Source organism: Pteropus vampyrus, unplaced genomic scaffold (genome assembly GCF_000151845.1).
Source record: "Pteropus vampyrus isolate Shadow unplaced genomic scaffold, Pvam_2.0 Scaffold119, whole genome shotgun sequence".
Classification (NCBI taxonomy): domain Eukaryota; kingdom Metazoa; phylum Chordata; class Mammalia; order Chiroptera; family Pteropodidae; genus Pteropus; species Pteropus vampyrus.
The window spans coordinates 2,806,839-2,821,465 of NW_011888900.1; the positions used below are offsets into that span (position 1 = coordinate 2,806,839).

The 14,627-nt window shown below is 32.9% G+C and overlaps 1 non-coding gene and 1 pseudogene across 1 annotated transcript; one reads left to right on the plus strand and one right to left on the minus strand.

Annotated features, from left to right (window-relative positions):
- The first annotated feature begins 5,044 nt into the window (after window positions 1-5,044).
- On the plus strand, window positions 5,045-5,163 carry LOC111743718 (annotated as a pseudogene).
- Window positions 5,164-11,282: 6,119 nt separating this feature from the next.
- On the minus strand, window positions 11,283-11,401 carry LOC111743721. The gene has a single exon (XR_002781845.1). It is a non-coding gene; the product is annotated as a 5S ribosomal RNA (ribosomal RNA).
- Window positions 11,402-14,627: the final 3,226 nt, after the last annotated feature.

Genomic DNA, 14,627 nt, shown 5'->3' on the forward strand with positions numbered 1-14,627 from the left:
CATAACCGTCCTATGTGACTTCTCTGTGTGTAGAATTTGACCCCTGAAATCTATCCCCACAACAGCCAGAGAGAGCCTATCATAAAAGAAATCACATCATTTCACTCAACTGCATGAAAGCTCCCAATAGCTCCACTTCGCCCAAAAAATAAATTCCAAACTCTCCCCCATGAAGAGGCCCTTACATAAGAGAGGGCATTTACTCTTTTTCCCTCTTCGACTGCATCTTCCATCCCTCTGTACTTCTTGCCGTTGTCAACAGGCCAAGTTCTGTCCTAAAGCAGGGAATTCATACTTGGTCTTTCTTCCACTTGGAAGCCTTTCTCCCTGGATCCTGCTTTCTCGGCTTCCTCTTCCTGTTCCTGTTCCTCTTCCTCTTCCTCTCCCTTTCTCCTCTTGCACTTCCGTTTTCTTCTTCTTTTTCCCCCATTCAGATATAAGTTAAAATATCTCACTCAGGTTTTCCTCACTACTCAAACCTACTTGGCTGACATTACCCAGACATTTCTTATATCCATTTTATTTAATTTTCTCCATTTTCACTATCTGAAATTATGAGCACATCTTTTATCTTTTAAGTTGCTGTCTGTGCCTATCAATACTGCATACTCTCCAGGGGGATAGAAAGTATCTTGTGAATCTTGTTCATAATATTATCTCTAACGCCAAGAGAGTGCCTGGATCATAAGCTCTCAAAAATATCTGATGAATGAATAAATGAAATTAAAATAGTACTTCAGTAATATATTGATTTTGCTAAATTTTGTGCATACATTATCTAATTTTATAGTCAGATGGTTCCTTAGAGATTACTGACTTCCTTATTCTAAAAATGACAAGACCGAAACCTGGAAATTAAATACCTCAACTAAGAGTTCCTACTTTGAAGTGACATTAAAATTCGAACCTGTCTAGTTCCAATTCAGTGTTATTTTTTCATATATTACATTGTACTTTATTCTTCTTTTCATTTGCTTATAACTATAAAAAACTTAAACTATGAAACAAACTTTTATTTCATTAATGTAAGAAGTGAGGATATACACGAATTATATGAATACTGATTGTAGGTGAATAATAATAATTAGGCTTGCACATATGGCTAAGACTCAATTAGATTTCTAGTCTTCTCCATCAGGATTTCAGAACCAGGCTGACAGAGTGAAGGAGCAACCAGAACTAAACAGGAAAATAAAATCCTGAAAGAAGTTCTGTTTCTTACAATTTATATGCAAGACAAAAAAAAGTCAAAACATTTCTAAGGAAGTTGACAAGTCAAAACATCAAATATTCAAATCCTTTTTAGTCACTTTTGTAGAAATATGTTTGTCTATAATTGACATTTATTGTTCATACTTTTTTCCTCTGCTTAACATTCCATTTTATATTTGATTATCATTGCCTTAGGATTTTCATCATGGAAGATACCTTGTTTACATATGGCAGTGATACTTTATAAAAAAAAGTATTAATTTAGTAAATTGGACAAACAGATGAATAAATAGTTGTGTTTTTTATATGTTTTGCCAAAAATAAGAAAAAATTTTTTCAATCGATTAATTGATTAGCATTATCTCTTCTGCATCAGAGCTATAGTTTACTTCTTTGTCTTTATCTTAATAAACATGCTGACCTCTAGTCATCTATATGTCTTTGCATCTATGTAGTTATCTACTCTGAAAACGTGCTTTGTTTTACTGCTATGTAAGGGCCATTTGCCTACAGAGCAAAGCTCAAAACACTTTAAATTCCTCCGTAACCTCACCTGGTGCATCTTTTCAGTTTTAACTCAGTTCTCCTATGTGGAGTATCATGTCTAAACCATTCTCCTCAGAGATTTCATAAAAGCCTTGCATGACTTTCTATTCAAGTTTATTCATGCTTTACTCCTTATCTGGAGGGTCTTGTTTCTTTTATTTTTTGTAAAAATAAAAATGTATGTATCAAAAAATTTGAATGCTAATATGTTATTTCTTGCTTCTTTTCCATTATTTTCTTTCTCTTTACTTTTCCACCCCTTCCTTCTCTTTTGCTTTCCTTTCATTTTCCATTCAATATTTCAACATATAAGTGTTGATGACCTACTATTTGACACTCAGTAATCTAGGTGTTTGAAATATATCAGTGAACAAACTGATAAAAATCCCTGCTTTTATAGAACTTTTTTAGAGCTCTATGAAGTTTAATTATATAGTACGTTAGAATATAATAAACACTAATGAAAGAACAAACAACAACAACAACTCAAAGACCCCACAATGAAAAAGTGAAAGTAATTGAGGATTTGCATGGAGTCCAGTGTGGTTAGCTACAGGAGAGTATAGCATTAACAGGTGTCCAGATTGGAGGAACTTCTCAAGTAATTGTACGGGTTTTTACTTTAACCTTGAGAGCATAACATTCGGGGGCTTTTAAACAAATGATTGTCATAGTCTAATTTAGTTTGGAAGAAGCATCTAAGATATTATGTTCAGACTGTTGGGAGTTAAATGTAAAATTAGAATGACCAGGTAGGTAACTATTGGAGAATTTCAAGTGAAAAACTTCTTGGACCAAGAAGCTGTTGAAATAATTAAAATAAGAAATTAATATTGATATAATTGATATAATATATAGAAAACATATTTTATTCATAAAGTATTTTATTCTTGCTTATTTTTATTTAATGTGTTGAAATTATCTGCTCACAACTTTTGCATTTGCTACACTATTGACAAATATAGTAAGCATAAATTATCTTCTAAATAGACCTCATATGTAGAAAAACATTGTTTTCCACCTGCCTGCTTTCTGCATGAATCACTAGCCATAAACTCATTCCCAATTATAAAGGGCAAATTATGAATATTATTCAAAACGAGACAAAGACACAATTTCCCTCTTAAAGATCATTTTACCAAAAAATATTTACCTAATAAAAACAAAACCTGAATGAAATGAATAGACTAATACTCATGTTTTAAATAGTATTCAATAAATTCCTTCTGTGTTTTATGATAAATATTTTTAAGAACCAAGTTGGACAATTTTAGGACTATAGGCTTATAACAATGAGCAAAGAAGATATTCACAAACCCGACCAATGAATCTGACTGCTTCAATATAGCACTCTGTTCATGATCATTTGAGTATTATATTTGCTTGTCTATTAGAAATAGAGAAAATGTGCCAGTCATCGAAGAATTTTGTCTAAATAACTATTGGATTAGCATATTAATGATCACAGGAGACAGATGTAAAATGTCATGAACTATTTGAAAAGAATAAACAAAGGACCAGTACCATACCTCATTGTTTGTAGGATGACTGATAAAATTTTATCACATATAACAGCAAGGTAGTATGCATAAATTATGAAATCATATGCATGCATGAGGATTAGTATTTAAGCAGGAAATCTTATTGTGATTTTTTTGTAATTCATTTACTAAAATAAAAGTCCAGCAATAATTCAAGAGTACTTTGATTTTATTGCAATTTAGAGCTATTATTTCTATTACTTTCAAATTAGAAAGGAGGAGTTAACTGTGGGATTGTGTTTTTGCACGTATATGCCAGATTTGATTAATAAATTATGATGTATAAATTTAGTATTATTTACTAAATGTGAAATAATTTTGAACGGCCACAAAAGGCACAAATTTATTGCAATGCACTTTTAATTAAATAATTTAAATTTTCACCAGTTACTATAGTTTTTGCAACCCAAGTAATTTAATATTTCCCCTTTTTTTTAGAATATGCTTTTTCCTTTGTTCCGGTGAGTTTTGTTTTTGTAAATGACTCAGGCTTACAGTACATAATTCAGCTTCTAAGGCAGATGCCATTTAGAATATTTCATGTTTCCTGTTAAAAAATGTATTAACAAAATTTTGTTCCTTCTTTGTAGTTTGTGCTGATAACTTATCAGCTTTTTAAATGCATTTTAATTTTATAACATCTATTTTTGTATCATGTCTAATGTAAAAATTGTTTTTTCACATAATACAATTATGAATGTGTTAACATACAAAATATAAGCATATAATATCATCTCATGTATAATAATTACTTAGACTTGGTTCATTCCAGAAATATTAGCAAATAATGCATCATACGTCAATTACTGTGCCTTTAAAAAATGTGTGTAATTTGCATATATTCCTTTCTCGGCCAAACGTGTAAAAAATCAATTCCTTTCTAACTTTATTATATATCTTAAATTAACTTATCTACTGCCAAACTGTATTTAGAAGTACTTGCCATAAAGTCATATATATATATCTGTCTAAATTTATATCTATATCCATCTATATTTCATGCTGGTTAGAAAATAAAGGCAAAAGCAGATTTAAAAATACATATAAAGGAGAGAGAGAAGGATCGAAAACTGGTTTAAAAAGATCTGAGCATTATAATTACATAGATGTTGGTAGTTAAGATATAATGAGTACATAATCTTGAAAGAATCAACTATATATAAAATTGTTTTTATAGGAAATAGACATAGCACATGTAAGTGTGAATATAGATATATAACTGTAATAGGTTTTAATGCATTCTACATAGGCATATGTTATCTTAAGATCTATCCTATATGTAGTGATGCTATTCTTGCACTGACATGTTGATAAATGCAATATTAATCCACAATGAGCTTTAACATGGTTCACAATAGAATTCTCAGGAATCAGACATGGTGGGCGGTGGTTGCAGCTGGAACCTTGTTTTACTGTCCGTAGCGATTGTCATATTCACCGAGTTGGCAACATCATTCTTTCTTTTCTTCATACATTCAGCACAAAGAAGTGTCTTCTTACATGAGACACTGTTTAAGATCAGAGCAGTGAACAAGCCGATAGGAGGCTGGCCCTTATGAATCATATCATTTAACATAGAAAACAAAGTAAAACAAATATGAAATAAAAAGGGAACACTAATGAGGATGGAAATAGGGATTATCATGGGAGCATACAAATGGGACATGGGGAAGACTCTGGTTATTTTTAATTCCTCAAATAACAAAATTCCAGTTAAATGATATTTATTTGAATATGCTAACTTAGTCTATGGCCATGCCACCCTGAACAAGCCAGATCCCGTCTGATCTCGGACGCTAAGCAGGGTCGGGCCTGGTTAGTTCTTGGATGGGAGATCACCTAGGATGACCAGGTGCTATAGGTGTGAAAAATAAAAATATAAGGGATTGTAAACTGACAAGGTCCTTGCAATCTGTGAAGTCAACCAAGGGTTACCTCACCTAAATGATTCAGAAGTTATAGATAAATCTAACTCTCCGCTTCAGTTGCTACCTTAAATCTCAATCTACTCCATCTACTTTGGTATTCCCTTATTCTATGTGTGCCATTGTTCATGAACTTACATATAAATATTTTCCAAAAGAAAGATATAATACTATGTGATTTAACATAAATGATATCCTACATAAATATCCAGAGATCTTTCATGTCAATAATTTTTAAGATTAAGAATAAATATAAACATGTAAGTAAAGCTTCTGAAAAAATATACATACTCTATACATAATATGCTAATTGTTTTCCTAAGATTTGTAGCTATCAGATGTAGTTTACAAGCCACTAGGCATACTTTATTTCTTCTAAATTGTTGACTGTAAAACCCTCTTTATTTATGTATATTGAACAATATTTAAATACTTTATTATTGGCTTTTAAAAGTACAGCATGCCAGAGGTAAAATTTTCAAAAGGGAATATGTAAATTAAATAGTATACCCCAATAAATTTCATGAAGTTTCCAATAGAGAGGATTTATTAACATGTCAAAATCATTCTCATTGGTTTGTGTTTAAGACAGAGACTGTTCTAAGGCATATCTATATTTGTAGTTTATTATTTGCTTTGTTAAGTTTTTTTAAAAAAAATCATAAAGTGCCCTTAACTAGGCAATGAAAAACAATACTGATGTTAAATAAGCAGACATCATCTTTTTATTTATTGAGATGAAGGCAGTTCATATCAATCTGTATTCATGCTCATACTCTGTTGCCTTATACCCAGAGATGTAGATATTACGATAAAGTAGTAAGATCCATAGATTTTCTTACATTTGCATTTTAAGGTTAAACCACAGTGCCTTCATTTTATGTGCAGTTACATACAAACCTAACTTGTAATGTGTCAAAAGACTCCTGAGGAATGTCCTTGAACTTCTCTAAACAGGGCCCAGTGGCATCCAAAATGGTACTGTCCGTATTAAAATGTAAATGAGCCCGCAGTAACTGCAACCAGCATCACTTTATACAGGTGTTTAACGATAACAAGACTGAACAATCGATCCTTCAGGGAGATCACACGTACCATTGCTGCTGAATTGCATCTAGGCATAATGCCTTCTGTACACGCGGTTTCATTGCTCTCGCGTGATATTCACTGAACTCTCTGGAAAATATTCTGCTAAATTAAACAAAAGGACATCTTACCAAATGAATATTTCAGCCTCCCCCCACAAAGGAGTAGGTATAATTTTTAGTAATGCTGATTTACTTGACATATAATTAATATTTACTGAACCATTATGACATTAGTCAAAAAGGAACATGTTTTCTGCCTTAGAACAATGTGTATTTACGGGAAAAAGAGATTAACATATGGCATAATTTTTCTTGCTAAAGGAAGAATTTTATCTTTTTCGTTATCTTATTGTTATTTGATTTATCTCCGATTCATATCATATGTGGTCAAATTGTATGAGCCTCATTGTCATATGTCACTACCAAGGTGAATTAAATTATCTCCAGGCAGTGTTGGTTTTAGTGCATATTCATAATGCATGATGCATAAAGCACTTCCTAATCTCTTAAATCGGATCGTCTACAGGCACAATAAATGTAAATCCAGTCCACCTCAAATAAGATCTCATTTCCAATGAATATAAGAAAAATAACTTTTTTAAACTGGGTTAGTTTATTGTCAGTGAGAATGAATGAACCTTATTTTTCCTCTAAAGCCTGGAGGAGGCAAAGGAGGACAGGGGTTGCCAAGATGAAATAAGAGAGATTAACTCTATTATTTGATATATCACATTTAAAATGTGCATGCATTTCTGGGTCTTATTACCTTATAAATGTCAAAGAAAGAAAAATAGAAACTGCCTGAGTTCTGAACTCATCAACTTCCTCTTCTAAAAATCGCCCTTCTTCCTTAACAGTGTCTCTATTAACTAGAACTAAAAAAGTGAAAACAAACAAAACTGCTCATTTTATTTAGCCATCCATGTATATTTACAGACTTAATTTGTTTTCTGTTCAAATATGTGTAAAGTTTCATTCAAAAATTGATACCATTAATTAAATATACACCTCTAAAACAATCTAAAGCTTAAAAGATAGAAAATATTTATTAAATTATTCTATCAGAGATCTATTTATCAATTATGTATCTCTATCTATTATCTAACTATCTATCTATCATCTATCTATCATCTATTTACCTATCTACCTATCATGTACTTTGATCATCTATCTACTTATCATCTAATTATCTATCCATCTATTTATTTCTTATGTTTCCATAGTTTTCTTATTTCTTAAGAAGGGATACTTAAATTTATGTTTTCTAATCCTTGTGTTAATGAGATGCATTCAGGAATAAAGTGGTCAATACTGTATAGATGAAAATAAATATATTTTTTAACTTATTAATCAATATAATACTACTAGTCAATCCCATCTTATATTAAATCACAGACTAATTTCTTTTTCTTTTCTTTTTTTCCTTTTAACAGAACTGCTATAAATACCGATATTCCCAAAATATAAATTTAGAAGCAGTAGGAGATGTGTAAAGTTTTGGCACTCATCCAATAGTCCCTCCTAGAATTAGACAACCTGCCCTAAGAATGTGAACCTCCGCGTTACCACCACAAATTCACCATAATTGGTATGAGTTCAGAGACTTTGCATAAAATATCTCTTCCGTCTAGTATTCTTAAGTATGCTAGGTATTCTTCTTCTTCTTCTTCTTCCTCTTCATCATCATCATCAACAATAATGCAAGCCACAGGATAAACTTCAGCCCACCCCAAACGTGAGGATTTTTCAGTGCTTGCTGTCCAGCATGAGGTTAGCAAAATCACTGGTGTGACCCCGTCCAGTAAACGCTGCACTGAATTTGAAGGTGGGGTGCACACTTCTCTGACACGCTACATTCCAACAGGCCATGCCACTGTGGCCTAGGCGTGACCACTGCTGGATTTATATAAGCACAAACATGCGTTAACGTCAATCTTTTCCATGTATAAGTGTTTGGAGTAGAAGTTTAGGGAAGAAGACAGTAGTAGTTCATTGTCTGAAAGTGTAACCTTTCAAAACTCCTGATATATGTGCTGGCAGTTCTCTGGAGACATGAAAACAGTTTCTGTGTCAGAGATGGAAAGATAGATGTTTAAGTAAGAGTTAAAAAATACTCCAAAATCATATTAGAAGTTCATGTGAAATATAGTAAGAGTGGTAGAAACAAATAGAACAATTTCTATTAGTTTCATTCATTTTAATGATTATATTTCTGATATTATCATTATTATCATTATTTTGAAATTTTATGAGGAGATGATGTTTCTTGATGTCTTTAGTACCTAAAGATTGATTTATTTAATTGCTTAGAGGTTTTACAGTTTGGTTCACTGTGATAGAGCCAGATGGTTTGGAGATGAAAGTATCAAATTAGTTATTAAAATTATTTTACTAAAATCAACTTTAGGGTTATTAATTAGGTTTGCATAAATCACAACACCTAACCACACTCATACACAAATCCACTCTCATTAATGATTTAATTCTCATGAAAAATGGCATGCCCAAATATCAAATGCTAATCTTTCAGACAAAAGAAACATTGTCGATTTTATTTTAATAATCAATTTAAAAAATGAGCTTTATCTTTTGCAAGAGAAAAATATTAGAAATAATTTCTCTTCAACTGAAATGACATTTGAAACAGAATCAGAATTTTATAAACATTTTTCCGGCAGTGATAAATTATCAGATAGATACCAAGATAAAACAGTATTATTAAAGTGGTGTTAAAAAATAGTCATTAGTCAAGAATATATTTTGTTCAATTTGGGAAAAAAATCTTACCACCTTCCTTCTACTCACTCTAAAAATCTTGAAATCCATAAAAGTGTAATAGTTACATTTTCTTTATTTCTTTTTGTGTATTTATGGTTTATAATAGTTTAGTGATTTCTGGATAAGGTTTTCCTAGCAGGTAATGATGTGTTTATCTTTTTTTCTGCCAGGAAATAACCAACCCTGGGTCATCATTACTTAAATAAGTGGGTGATTATATAGCTAAAGGAGAAAAGGGATATGTGTTAAGAGGGGAACTTTACTTTTTTAATAATTGAAGGATATTTTCTTAAACTAATACAAATGCTTTATATTTGTCACTTCTTTATTGAAAGACGAAGTTCACTGTTGAGTATATATCTAATGGAAGGAATAAATCTCTGAACACCGCTGAGAGTATAAATTTGGCTGTGACCTATGCAACATCTCAAGGTTAATGGATAGAAAAGTTATAATTCAAAGCTAAACCTTCTATGTCCTTGAATTGTATTGAAACATGAATTTATAATAAAAACTCTGATTACATCTCTATTCTTCTATTTATCATTTCAAGTTTGTCAAAGTACTTCATGATTTTGATAATAAATGTATTTTTCTAAGTAGTTTAGATAATATAAATTTTATAGAATTGTTGGAAAATTAATTGTGTTAATTATACAGAATTCAGTGTATATCCTTGGAATCAATGCCTAGTAGATGCTATCCTTCCCTTTTCTTTCCATTAGAAAAATGGCCTTAATAGTCCCAGTGACTAATATTGGCATCCAGGGTACATAGTTTAAGAATAATGTTTATAATATTGGTATTTTATGATGTTATGACAACGTATGCTTATTACTTTTAATATTTTGGGGATGATAACATAAATTGAGTTGACCTAATGATTTAAAAATGATTGTAAAGGTTTACAAGGAGCTGTTAGGGACTGAATATTTATGTGTCTCCAAAATTCATATGTTGAAGTCATAACCCCCAATGGGATAGTAGTTGGGAGGGGGTCTTTGGAAGGTAATAAGATCACAAAGGTGGTATAATAAGATCACCTTATAAGAGAAACAAGAGAGATTGCTTCCTCTCTCTACCTTCCACTGTGTGAGGCGCCATGTGCAAAGCAGGAAGTGGGCTCTCACCAGGAACCAGATGTGCTGGCACATTGATCTTGGACTTCCCTGTGTCCAGAACTTTGAGATATAAGTGTTTTTTTGCTTAAGCTCCCCAGTGGATGGCACTTTTCGTTAGAGCACCCAGAGCCACCTGGGGCAGGAACACTACCAAAACTTAGTTCCACACGTGTGCTTTAAGCAGAGATGCACCTTTGGGCTCCCAACTAAAACATGCTTTTAAAATATCATGTAAACCAGTGCATTCAGAGAAAGAAAGATCCCAGTCATATTTTACGATTTGGAACTTCTACTCTAACAAATTTCGTCATAAAACTTGGCAGACTCAGCAAACACTGACAAGAGTCCCAGGACTCATGTCAATATCTTGAAAAGGGTTTCTTATTTCTGATTTTCAGCTGTCACCTAATGAGTGGCCCACAGATGCTAAAATTGGTTTATAATACTTCAGTGAAATTAGCATATACATATTTTATTTTGTATGTGGGACCATCCATATTTTGGAAAAATTAAAAGAAATAGAGTTATGCAAATGCATATAAATGCATAGAAACACTGTGTATTCATCACCACCTTAATTTATAAACCCGTCAGCCTCATAAATGAGGCAGTTTGCTGGAGACATATCACAGGCTCATCTCTGAAATAGAGGCCGGAGAAAACATGTTTTTCAAAATCTTCATTTTAAGGGGCTAGATGTACATTAAAATATCATGCCATTTTATCTCTTACCATAAGACATCGAGGCTCATTTAAAATTCTTCAAAATTAGTATTGTTTTTAATCCAGTCACAAAGTGGAAATGAATTTATAAAACAGAAAATTTGTTTAAGGTAAACATTACAAAATAAAGAATTGATGGTAAAATCCAAACTCTTTCAAAAGAAGAAACTTTTCCAAAAGAAATATTGCGAAATTAGAAAAGCTATCTTAGAGCAGGGAGGTAAAGTTTTCTTAATTTTCCCAAATTTTTAGTAACACTAACTGAATTGATAACAAGAAAAGATTAAGGAAAGCATTGAAGCTTCCTCAAGGCACTGCTGTTTCTGTCTTTTTTTTGTTGTTGTTTAAAGCCTACAGCACCTGGTCTTTCCAGGTGGTCTCCCATCCAAGTACTAACCAGGCCCGACCCTGCTTAACTTCCAAGATCAGACAAAATTGGGCGTGTTCAGGGTGGCATGGCCGTAGACTTGTTTCTGTCATTTTTTAAAAGAACAAAAAATCATTTTAACAAAACAGAATAAAACTGTTAATTTAAGTTGACAAAATTTAAGTCAACTGTGCAGGGAAGTTATTTGACATCTCTTAGCTCTCACTTTAAATTAATGTTTATACTTATAGAAAATCGAAGGCATTCCTCTCATTACATATTACACATTATGCCATTTATTTCTTTCCTATATTTCAGATTATTCATTTCCTCCAGTTAGCTTTAAATATTTGGACTTTATTATATTTTTATTTATATTTGGGTCTCCTCTGCCTCTCTTAGCCCCATTCTACATATTCGAGTATCAGAATGTAAATTCTTCTTCAGGTTACCAACAATTTAACAAAAAAAATAATGAAAATTCTTTAATTTACTTTTTGGATATGAAAACAGAATGGGAATACATGAGCAAATAAGATAAATGTTAACTATATTTGGACTTTTTCTTAACTAGAGTGTTATATTTATTTTTTTCTTTTTTAGTGTGGTACATTCTTATGAATAAGTGAATATCAGAATGAATGAATAAACTTTACAGATATGCTATATCTATACTTATTATTTACAAAGCTGCCACAGAGATACGTTCAACAGAAATTTCACTACTATCCTCCCTTACATTAGAAAATCTAACAGTGTAAGTAAAACTTGCTCTTATTTCTGGCTTTTGACACTAATGGCAGTTTTCAGTAAAGACTGGAAGTCCAATTGATGTATGAGCCTAGTAGTTCTCCTTAATTGTGTTTGTAAATTCAATAGCTATTATAGAAAGAGACATTCTTGGCTGCACTTTACAAAAATTATTGTACCTCCTAGACCATACTTTATTCATTCTTAACTCCATGTGTTTTAAAACTGTCTTGTGTTAAGAGTAACTCAGAAATGTATATTTGTCTCTCATTGACTTGGGGAGGCTTTTGTTCTGTCACTTTTCTCTGTTAACTCAATGCATTTTGTTTAAATCTAACATAATGGCGTTGAGCATGTACTAAAAAGAATGAAGAAAATTATTTATATATAAAAGCACAGTAAGAGAAATAGAGATAAACAACGTGTTCTGGAATTTTTTGTTTTTTGAAAGTGAGTAGAAAGAAATAGAAAAAAGGTTAAGTTACTGTTGCAGATTTATATCAATAATATTTACTATCGAAGATGAAATATTGACATTTTCCCAATATTGGGAAACATTTTAAGCCCTAGATCCTCCAAAGCATTCTCACTCTCAGAACATATTTATATACTCAGTAATTTTGTTTTTTAAACCTTGGCGTGTTGGAGGGCAGAAGTCACTTCCTGTAAACACATACTCCTTGCTATTACTTATGGTTGGGGCTGCCCAGTGACCATAACTGAGGCCCACATGGCTCTCACCCTATAGGTTGACCAGTGATGCTGTTCTCTTGACCTCAAATGGTGAACATTCAGAAAGAGCTGGCTATCATTTTAAGGCAAGCAGGAATGGGAAAACTGGGAAAAACTGGTCAACTGCAGGATTTTTCTGTTTCCCTAAACATACCATGCTTTGATTTCTACGTCATGACACAGGGAAATCTGCCAGTCAGTTTTTTTCAAGAATTCAGAATTATAAGTGCCACTCGCAAGCTCCTATTTTGCTGGCTTTCATCTCAAACATTTTATGCTTTTCTACTCACTCCTACTTTAAGCATCATCTAGAAGAAAAATGGGAAGAATTGAGGATATTGTCATCTGATCTCTTGCCTTTGCCTCTCACTTCAGGCTTCCATTATTCCGTGAGTTATATTTATCCATTAAGTGTATCCTTGTCCCTCTCTTTAATATGACTTTGTGTCAGTTAGGGGTGCTTTGGGATGTGATTTTCAGCCGGTTACTCTAGAAAACAAAATCTAGGGTAAATGTTTGTGTAACATTAATTTTCTTGGAAGGATTCAATTCTGGGAAAGCAGCAATGAGGAGACAGGAAAGTGAGGTTGAAAGAGGAAAATACATTAGAGAATTTGTAGCAGAACTAGCTACAGCGTTAATACCAGCTAACCGCCCATTCTCGCCAGACATCTAGAGAGACACTATAATAAGGTACTGAGCGGGAAGGGAGAAGAGTGTAGTGCACTGCACGTAAGGTGAAGCATGGTTGAGTTTTGCGAGTCAGTAACACAAGAGACTAAGCAACAAAAGCAACAGCATCCTCACCAGTAGCAACAGCCATGAGGAAAATAGCATCCAGCTTCACAACATGAGCTGGGTGTTATCCTTTAAAAGCCCACTCTGGCCAGAATAAAAAGGATGATTGGATCTGAACTGATGCATAAATGAAATCTGTTTCAGCCTGCCATTTGCATATATCAGTTCTTCTTGTATACTCTTAGGATATTGGAATTTCACGGTGAAATAAGATGTCATGAGAAAAGAGGAAAGATCCAGCTCTTCAAGGTCGTGGCTAGTTGTAATCTTATAAATCATATATTTGCAAGCTAGGCCTATGGCCAAATCCAACTACAGGGCTGTGTTTGTGCATCTATGAGCAATGGCTTTTACATATTTAAAGACTATGAATGGGGGTGGAAAAAAAGAAGAAAAATCTGTGATAGAGACCTGTAAAGACTAACATATTTACAATACACAGCTCTTTACAGAAAGTTTACCAACTCCCTAGCACTAAGACGAATGAATTTCCATCATGCCTTTTTCCCCACCCTCTGCTCTCTATCTGGTGTGAGTTGTTTTCCTTGTGGCGTAGCCTAGACCTTCCTTCCTGAGAGCCTGATACTGGTTTTCCAAACAAGATAACGACTCTCCCAGGAGGAGAGCCCCTGAGGCCATTGTCCTCCTGCTAAATGGAGCGTATCGGGTACATAGGTCATTTTAGAAAGTAGATGCCCATATTTATTTGCTATCCTGACTGAAGTTTCTTGATTAACATTGTTTCCTCAATTATTTATCAAAATTTCAAAATATTTGCATCTGTTCATTTTAGAGGCTTGAAGAACATGTTCAGATATAGTCCACAAGACTGACGATTTTTTTGTTTTTTCCTTACTGGACTCAGTGTTCTGCCATTCCTCTAGTCTTTAGTGTAATAGCCTCTGCCCTGGGCAATTCAAATAATTTCCTCTCATAGAGGGACACTATCATTAATATAGTCTTTTCCAATTTTCTTACCCTCTTTGTCAGGAAGAGAATAATTAACAAGTAGCATGGGAGAATATTGAAACTCTAATCCTCTCAAT